Raw genomic sequence first — 10609 nt, forward strand, 5'->3', positions numbered from 1 at the left:
ATTTAATTAGTTTGTTTTAATTAAATTATTTTGCATATATTTTATTATATTATTTTATTATGTTTGATTAGTTGTTTTGTATTTGTTTATTTTATTTATGGATAAATTATACTTACGTAGCGGAGCGAGAACGAAAGGGAGAGCGAATTATTAAGTCATAAATGGTGAGAATTTAAGCCAAAGCACGTGCGGAGCTTGAGAGTTACACCTATTGAGAAGGATTGTGTGACTTAACTTACACTCCCTCATGTTTGAGTTAAATACACCTAGTTACAACTTGAACACTACTTGGACAATAAAACACCCTAATTTTAGTAAAGTTAACAAAGATCTCCTCAAACCCATATAAATGGACATCTGAATTGATTAATTTAAATAATGAAACTATCATTTTAACCTTTCTAAACATGTAAATAAAATAACAAACGTTCATTCTACTCTCTTTACAACATCTATACTATTATTAAATGTGCAAAGAGTTTTAGTATTTATTTATTTATTAATATAAAAAAAATATTTATTAATTGATATAAAAGAGTTTAATTGTCTCACGTCGGTTTTGAATTATAAAGGATTGCATAAAAGTTTCTTATAAAAATATAGACCAAAAGAAATATTAATCATACATTTTATCGGCCTTTTGACTAAGATCAAGTATAATATATGTTCTTATAGGTTTAATATTTGATACAAGGGCCACCGGTCCAGTATTATGTGGAGCATGATATTGAACTAAAATTTTAATAAAATAAATTACCAATTAAAATTAAACAGGTAATTGTTTAATTAAGTTAAAAGTTACGTATTAAATATAATCTATATCTATACTATTATTAAACGTGCAAATAATTATAAATGATTACATAGAAATCTCTTATGAAAATATAGACCTAAAGAAATATTAATCGTACATTCCTCGCCCTTTTAGCTAATATCAAGTCTATTATCTGTTTTTATTGGTTTAATATCTGATACAAGGGCCAGCAGCCCTATATTATGTGGAGCACGATATTGAACTAAATTTTTAATAAAATGATTTACCAATTAAAATTAAATAGATAATTGTTTAGTTAAATTAAAAGTTACGTATTAAAATAATCTATATCTATACTATTATTAAATGTGCAAAGAGTTTCAATTTTTCAGTATTTCAAAACTAAATTTTTTTTAAAAATAAATTACTAATTAAAATTAAATAGGTAATTGTTTAATTAAGTTAAAAGTTACGTATTAAAATAATCTATATCTATATTTATATCTATAAAATTATTAAATGTGCAAAGAGTTTCAGTGTTTCAGTATTTATTTATTAATATAAAAAATATTTATTAATTAATATAAAAAGTGTTTAATTGTCTAAATTTTTAATAAAATAAATTACCAAGTAAAATTAAATAGGTAATTGTTTAATTAAGTTAAAAGTTACGTATTAAAATAATCTATATTATTATGAAATGTGCAAAGAGTTTCAGTATTTCAATATTTATTTATTAATATAAAAAAATATTTATTAATTGATATAAAAAAAGTTTAATTGTCCCACATAGTTGTAAATGATTATATGAAAACCTCTTATAAAAATATAAATCTAAAAAAATATTAATCATACATTTCTCAGCCGTTTGGCTAAGATCAAGTGTAGTATTTGTTCTTATAGATTTAATATCTGATACAAGGGCCATTGCCCTGTATTATGTGGAGCATGATATTGAAATAAATTACCAATTAAAATTAAATAAGTAATTGTTTAATTAAGTTAAAAGTTATGTATTAAAATAATCTATATCTATATTATTATTAAATGTGCAAATAATTATAAATGATTGCATAGAAATCTCTTATGAAAATATAGACATAAAGAAATATTAATCATACATTCATCGGGCTTTTGGCTAAGATCAAGTCTATTATCTATTCTTATTGATTTAATATCTGATACAAGGGCTACCAGCCCTGTATTATGTGGAGCACGATATTGAACTAAATTTTTAATAAAATAAATTACCAATTAAAATTAAATAGGTAATTGTTTAATAAAGTTAAAAGTTACGTATTAAAATAATCTATATCTATACTATTATAAAATGTGCAAAGAGTTTCAGTTTTTCAGTATTTCATAACTAAATTTGTAATAAAATAAATTACCAATTAAAATTAAATGGGTAATTGTTTAATTAAGTTAAAAGTTACGTATTAAAATAATCTATATCTGTTGCGGAGTGAGTTTGAGACTTGAGAGGTTAGGAACTTAGGTAAACTTAGGTTTAGGTTTTTGAGTTTTGAGTTTTGAATTTGTGATTTTAATTTTTGATATTTTATTATTTTATCCAATATTTGTCTATCTGATACTAGATTAGTGGATGATTGATAAATTAATAAATTGCACAGCTCACAGCGGCACAGCCCAGTACTAGTAGCCCAAGTATAATTATATAGTAATATATATATATATATATATATATATATATATATATATATATATATCAGTTCCGGTTCCGGAACAGAACTGTGAGCTAAGAAGCAGAACCGGTATCAACAGTTCCTTATTTTAGGAACCGGAACCAGAACCGTGAGAAGCGAAAATTCGGTTCCGGTTCCACGATTCTTTTGTTCACCCCTAATATCCGGTGGGGAGGTGAGTTTGGTGGTCTCGAATCTGTGCCTGGCGATCATCTTTGCTTCTTTTGCTGCACGCGGTTGTGGGTTGTGTGCGATGGTGGTGGTGGTGATGTGATTGTGGTGTGTGCGCGCCTGTGTAGTGTGTATATGTGTGTGTAAGAAAGGGAAGTAATTGGGGGTGGTTGTGGACAGTGGTGGGTGGTGGCGGCAAATGTGGGTGGTGACGGCGATGGTGGGTGGTGATTGTGAGGATGGAGATTGTGGTGGTAAGCGGAGAGAGAGAAGAAGGGTGGGAAGTGGTTGGTGGAGGTGGCGATGGCGAGTGGTATTAGGGTTGATACTGTATAATTAGATTAAGAGAGAAAACGAGGACAGTTTTGTGAAGACTTTCCTGTGCAAATATATATATATATATATATATATATATATATATATATATATATATATGGGTAAAGTGCACTAAATTCCTGAACTATGACCGGATTGCAAGAAACCCTGAAGTAAGCAAAACCCCCTAAACTATCATTTTTGTTGCACACAGTTAATGAGCCATTAACAGATATAGAAAATTACCTTTTAGGCCTAAAGTTGAACGACATCGTTCAGCTACTGATGTGGCAAGTACAATCTCAATGTCTAATAGAAAATTGACAGCACATCAACCTCATCAGTTATCACCATTGTTTTATTTGACTTTTTTCTCTACGCCAAACAGTCCCTCACTTTCATCTGTTTCAGTGATGTTGTACAAACCTAGATTGCTTCCATCATGCATACTGATTAATGCCCTTCAATTTCTGCACATATACCACAAACATGGATGGTGTCTATATATACATATCCATTACGATTTATTTATGTGTTCATCAATATATATTGTATATGTATTGCTTGTGCTTTTCAGGTTTATGTATGTCTATGGATCATTGATGATATATTTCCTCTTTAATAGGACCAACATGGTCTTCCATCCCTTCCCAGATCAAACTAAAACCATCAAAATTCAAGCAAGTCTCTCATATGGGTCTCTCAATTGCTCTAAAATCCTTAATTTTTGTGAGTATTTCGTATAACTTTAATTGGTGATCCATGCTATTACAATGGACGAAGTCAACTGGGACTGGGAGAGAGCATAAGGGACATTTCTGGGCTACCCGAGTGCCGACACACCTTGAAGAAGATGTACGGTAATTTGCTTCAGAGGGTGAAGCTATTAACTTACCGAAAACAAAAAAGAGTGAAGCTATTGAGCCCTCTGTTTGAGGAATTGAACGACGGCGACGAAGAACTTGGCAATGAAGAAGTTCGAGATGACGACGATGATGAGGTTCAAGAACTCGAATCATTAATGGTTGCTTTGAATTCAGCTAAAGAGCTTATTTGATCACATCAACCCATCAAAGAAAACCTTGCACGCCCACCAATCTCCAAGTTCTCCGTTGGAGCCGTCGGTCTGGGCTCATGGCCGGATCTTTCTCGGCGTCAACCTCGAATTCCCCAGCCTCCCCCTCCATCACAGAGTCCGCGCCGAGCAGTTTCTCGCTACCAACCTCGTCGTCCACGTCGAGCCTCGCTTCCTCTGCATAACCGTCTCCACCGCCCCATGCGACCACTGCCGCCAATTCCTCCAAAAACTCCGTAGCGCCTCCGACATCCAAATCTTCATCACATTATCATCATCCGACATCCAATTCCTCTAAGAACACTTGCAGGTGTAGAGAGATAGTGTGCGTCTAGAGTGCGTCTACAAAGAGAAATTGAGAACCCCATAAATTGAAACCTCAAGTTGTGTCATAAGGGCTAATTTTGTCATTTTAAAATTGGTTGACCCCTCACGTGACTTAAGTGCTCTCATTTCTGTTAAATTTTTAACGGTGGGTTAATATTTGCAACAAATTAAATAGTTTAGGGAGTTAAGTGTCTTTGTCATAGCTTAGGGGGATTTTGTGGGAAAGAGAAGAAAGCTCAGGAGGGTTTAATGCACTTTACCATATATATATATATATATCTATATCTATATTATATTATTAAATGTGTAAAGTGTTTCAGTATTTCAATATTTATTTATTAATTGATATAAATTCTATAAAATTCAAAATTACCTAATAAAATTCAAATTAACAAAATATAAAAAGTGTTTAAAAGTTAAACCTAATAAAATTGAAAATCTAATAATCAGGATTGCAATAGGAAGCTAGACACAAAATATAAAAACTATCCTCCTCATAAAAGAGTCTATTACCTAATAAAATTCAAAATCTAATAATTAAAATCACGATTACAGTAGGAAGCTAGAGACAAAATAACCAAATAAAATTCAAAATCTAATAATAAAAATCAAATTAACAAAATATAAATAGAGTTTAAATTTCAAAACCTAATAAAATTCAAAATCTAATAATTAAAATCACGATTGCAGTAGGAAGCTAGACACGAAATATAAAAACAATCCTCCTCATAAAAGAGTCCATTACCTAATAAAATTCAAAATCTAATAATTAAAATTCACGAAAGAATTCACGGTTACACACAAAATATAAAAACAGTCCATTACCTAATAAAATTCAAAACCTAATAATTAAAATTCATGGAAGAATTCACGATTGTAGCAAGACACAAAATATAAAATTAGTTCTCCTCATAAAAGAGTCCATTTTGGAGTCGAATAAGGTCGCTAACACAAAATATATATAAAAAAATTGTTAATTAAATCTATACTCTTTCTATATGTATAAGTCTATTTTTGCCTTCATCTAATCACATCAATTTTCTGTTTTCCCAAGGTACCTGCCACCGCTCCCCTATTGATAGAGTAACTCATTACCTATGTCTTCATCATGCATTGTTTTATTATTTGCCCATGCATTGTTTTATTATTAATCTTATGTTTTGACCATGCATTGTTTTATTATATATATTGCTACATTTGATGTATACAAAAATAAAAAAAACTTAATCAATTGTCTTTCTATTTTTCTTATTATTATTTATCTTATATTTTGATTATGCATTATTTTATTATATACATTGCTACATTCAATGTATACAAAAATAATTAAAAAAAACCTAATCAATTGTCTTTCTCTTCTTCTTATTAGTCCAAGTTTTGCCAAGATCGAAGCTTTTTTTTTCCAAAGTACGTGTCACCCCCACCCCCTATTGGTAGAGTAATTCATTAATCTTTTATTATAATTTTTTTTTGATTAAATTTCAATATTGTTATTATTCTCTCAATATAATAAATTTAATTACGAGGAGGACTGTTTTTATTAATTAATATAATTTTTTTTATTAAATTTCAATATTGTTATTGTTCTCTCAATATAATAAATTTAATTATGAAGAGGACTGTTCTTATTAATTGTAAATTTTAATTATTAGGTTTTGAGTTTTATTAGGTAAATGACTGTTTTTATATTTTATATTTTGTGTTTAGCCCTTCCGTGAATTTTAAGTATTAGGTTTTGAAATCTATACTCTTTATATATATATATATATATATATATATATGTCTTTTTTTGTCTTGATCTAATCACATCAATTTTCTATTTTTTCCAAGGTACGTGTCTCATGCATTGTTTTATTATTAATCTTATGTTTTGTTTGATCATGCATTGTTTTATTATCTATATTGCTACATTTATTGTATACAAAAAAAAAAAAACCTAATCAATTGTTTTTCTCTTCTTCTTATTATTAATCTTTTATTTTGTGTAATGCCTCTTATTTTTAAAGAGTTTATTTAAATTAATTATGTATTGGGTTAATTATTTAATGTGTAGATTTATTCACCTATTAATTGTGTATGTTAAATTATTAAATTTATTTTATTTATTTGTGCACGTAATATTAATTGTATGTTATATATATTATAATGTTAGTTTATATATTTTATTGGTTATGTTTTATATTAATTAATATTAGTTAATTAAAGTAGTACATTTGTATTGTAGTGCATTATTACGTAAAGAATAAAAATGTCACGATTTCAATTAAATATTAGTTTGACTGATAGGATTTCATTTACTATTATATAATTTTATGTCAGATAGGTTGACTACATTGCATTATATTAAATTAGACTAGGTAGGAATGTTTTGATATTTAATATAAAGTTAGATATTTGTAATATTTATATTATATTAGTTTGTATAAATATTAGTTAGCTTTGGTTGATGAGAATGGAAGTTAGAAAAATTAAAATATCATACAGTTATTTTATAAGAGAGAAAGAGAAGAAAAGTGAAAGGAGTAGCCTTAGACTGATGAAGGAGAATTTAACCTGACTACGCGCAATTGGCGGATTTGTTTCAAATCCTTAAGGCAAGTTATTATCTACTTTTCCCCTTTGAATCAATAAATTAATCATTTAATTTATTTCGGCTATTTAAAGGTTATAAATCATGCTAGGAATTTTAATAAATTAATTTTTAGTTTACTAAAGTAGTGAAATTTTAATTATTTAGGGTGTTTGATATTTGTTTATTAACCTATGTAATTAAAATATAGCTAAAAATAATTATTTAAGGCTTTAGGGGCTTTTTAGAATTTTCTGGAATTTTTCGAGAATTTTCTGTAATTTCAGCGGGGAAGAGGACCGGAGTAATCCGGTGTGATACGGCACACTGTAGTTAGTGTGCGCATGGATCCAGCGGCCGTTAAAGGGGTATTTGATCATCAGATCGATTCAGTGTAGCGCAGTACACAATATTATGGTACGCGCAAATTAGGACCCGTTAGATTAAAGGATGATCATCATATCGATCCAGTAAAGCGCGTCCACAGAAGTCTGGTACAACAGACTAATTAGAACACACCGCGTCAGCAGGAAGCATCAGCACGCCTGTGGCAGCGCATGGCAGACTCCAGACACGTGTAGAGGTGCGTGTAAGCGCGTGTGTGAGTGGGGAAAAGGTGGCAGTGCGTAGGGAGGCTTTGGGCGGCGCGTAGGGGGGGTGTGGGACCTCTGCAGCTGCTTGAAAGGTCCAGAATACCTATAGGGACTATTTTATAATTTCCAGAATCTTAAACTTTCATTTTTGGGCCTATGGTTGGTATTTACGAGTTTCACGGGATATTAAATTATTATTTTATTACCCGTTAATTATTATCATGTCCGATTAATATTTCTAAATATTAATTGTATTGTTTCCAGTGCGGATCGCAATTAAACAAATGTAATTAATTTAATGATATTGTTAATTATTAATTGTGTTATTATTAAATGGTTTTAATCATTAATGTTAAATTAAATGATTGCATGATTTTAATCGTATAAATTGTCTATTATACATTATGGGATTATTTATGTTGTTAATGAAATATAAATCATTATTATTATGCTGTGTGCATTTCAGGTAGTTAAGTGGACTGATTAATAAATTAAGTCGCATTTATATTACATGGATGTGTTGCCATATAGAATAATGTGAGTTGACTAATAAGTTTAGATTCATTTATACCTTATGCATTCGTTGCCATAAACAGATGTGTGATGTCAGGGTATGTGTATTAATATTATTGGCATGTGTTGCCTAAGTGATATGCGCAACATATTCATTAGTACCTTGAGAGTTGAGATGTGTTCCCACTGTGTAGAACTTATAATATACTGTGTATAAATAGCCGATTCCCCAAGTAGGGAAAGGAGACACTCAACCACCTCGTGTGAGTCTAATGACTAGTTTAGTGTGGTGGAACTGAATAAAAGAAAGTAGAATGGAATGGTTTTTTTTCCATTCTCGTGTTTGGTGCCAATTTTAAAGTTGGAATCATCATTCCCCACTATTCTTGCAGAATGCCCATTCCATCAAAATCATTCCACTTTTTAACAAAAAGAATGACCATTCTATTCTCTTCACATTCCATTCTCATTCCATTCTAATTCATTCCATCACACCAAACTAGTCCTAAGTGATCACCGTCTATTCTGGTTGAGGTCTTATTATACATTGTGTAGTTTCATTAGGAAATATACAGATATAGTATACTTCCGAATAATAATGAATAATTTATTTGATTCTCTGATTTGGGTCATATTAGAGAGAACTTGCTCGTGAGTTTGACCTACCATTGTTGTTATTTCAGAAACTTATCAGTACCCGTTTCAAGGTTGAGGCTTAGCAGTGTGGGACCACCATCCGAAATCATCCACTCTTACGGTCTTGTTTAGGGTAGAAGTTTTATGTATTATTTTGATTTCAGTTTTATTTACTTCCGACGTTGAACTTTCGGGTTTGTATTTAGGAATCCTTGACATAGGATTTCCAAGTATGTATAAAGGAGTATTGTATTTAATAAAGGACGGATGTATGTTTTATTATTTAGTTTTCCTTTTCTATCTAAATTCTTCTATTATGATCATTTTGTATTCCATGCTTGTATATTATCAATTGTTTTTGATATCTCTCATTTTTCGTGTATAAGCCTAATCAACTTATGCGTAGAAAATGTGGGGTATCATATTTTGATCATGCATTGTTTTATTATATATATTGCTACATTTAATGTATACAAAAATAAAAATAAAAACCTAATCAATTGTCTTTATCTTCTTCTCTTTAGTCAAGTTTTGCTAGGATCGAAGCTTTTTTTTTTGCAAGGTACGTGTCACCCCCACTCCCTATTGGTAGAGTAATTCATTAATTTATTATTATTATTATATATATATATATATAGGGTTGTAATTATATATATATTTTTGATTAAATTTGAATATTGTTTTTTATTCTTTCAATATAATAAATTTAATTGACATCCAGTCACAACCATTACTGTCAATAAGCACGGCCAATGGATCTGCCCTCATGTTGCCATTAACTGTCATTTTCATAGTTTTATATTCATAACCAACAAGCTTTTTGCTTAACCATCATTGTCGATGACTTTTGATTGATTAATTTAATTGTATTTTTTTTGATTAAATTTGAATATTGTAGTAATTTGTAATTTGAATTTTATTAGGTAATTTGAAAGTGGTGATTGAGTTTGAGTTTAATTTTATTAGTTAATTTATAATTTGAATTAAACTCTTTTTATATTAATTAATAAAAAAATTTAGAAACAAATAGATAAATAGGTTATTCGTGTTAGAGTTTTATAGAAATTATTTTTATATCAATTAATAAATATTTTTTTTATATTTTGTGTTAGAGTTTTATTGAAAGTCTTTTAATAATAATATAGAAATTTTTAGAAATAGGTAATATATTTTTACATTTTGTGTTAGAGCTTTATAGAAACATCAAGAATTATTAATATAAAAAATATTTATTAATTAATATATAAAATATAAATAAATAAATAAATACTTATAATAAAAAACTTAAAAATATTTATTTACTACGTATTATAGCTTTGACAAAGCTACCGATGATACGGGACCTATTATCAAGAAGATTTCCTTAATTCATTAGCTCCCCCACATAAGTTAACACTGAAAGTCGATTGTCCTATAATGTTGCTAGAATTATTTTGTGTTAGAGTTTTATAGAAACTCTTTTAATAATAGTATATATTTATTAGGTAATTTGTAATTTGAATTTTAGTAGGTAATTTGAAAGTGGTGATTAATTTTATTAGGTAATTTGAAAGTGGTGTTTTGATTCTTATTTGATTCTAAGCTTGTCCAGGCTTTCAAAGTTTCTATAAAACTCTAACACAAATTATCAATTTATCTATTTATTATGAGTTTTTTAATAAAAGAAAATCTAATTAGACAAGAATTATTTATATAAAAAAATATTTATTAATTGATATAAAAATAGTTTTTATAAACATAATTACTATAAAACTCTAACAATTACCTAATAAAATCAATCATAATAAAATATTTATTAACTGATATAAAAATAAATCATAATAATTATTTTTTATGGATAATTATCATAATATATCCAGCCCGACCGAGTTATGATCATGTCATTATTAGGAGAGGACACATGTCATCATCCTATTAATCCAAGAAGCCTATAAATAAAGGCATGGAGGA

General features: G+C 28.8%; 4 pseudogenes; all 4 read left to right on the forward strand.

The window, feature by feature from the left end:
• The first annotated feature begins 624 nt into the window (after nucleotides 1–624).
• On the forward strand, nucleotides 625–743 carry LOC132275497 (U2 spliceosomal RNA; annotated as a pseudogene).
• A 168-nt stretch (nucleotides 744–911) lies between these two features.
• On the forward strand, nucleotides 912–1026 carry LOC132275501 (U2 spliceosomal RNA; annotated as a pseudogene).
• A 579-nt stretch (nucleotides 1027–1605) lies between these two features.
• On the forward strand, nucleotides 1606–1727 carry LOC132275833 (U2 spliceosomal RNA; annotated as a pseudogene).
• A 144-nt stretch (nucleotides 1728–1871) lies between these two features.
• On the forward strand, nucleotides 1872–1990 carry LOC132275494 (U2 spliceosomal RNA; annotated as a pseudogene).
• Nucleotides 1991–10609: the final 8619 nt, after the last annotated feature.

This window comes from Cornus florida, unplaced genomic scaffold, assembly GCF_030987335.1.
Source record: "Cornus florida cultivar Cherokee Brave unplaced genomic scaffold, ASM3098733v1 CherokeeBrave_3.0.0_Hap2_Chr09, whole genome shotgun sequence".
NCBI classification, from domain to species: Eukaryota; Viridiplantae; Streptophyta; class Magnoliopsida; order Cornales; family Cornaceae; genus Cornus; species Cornus florida.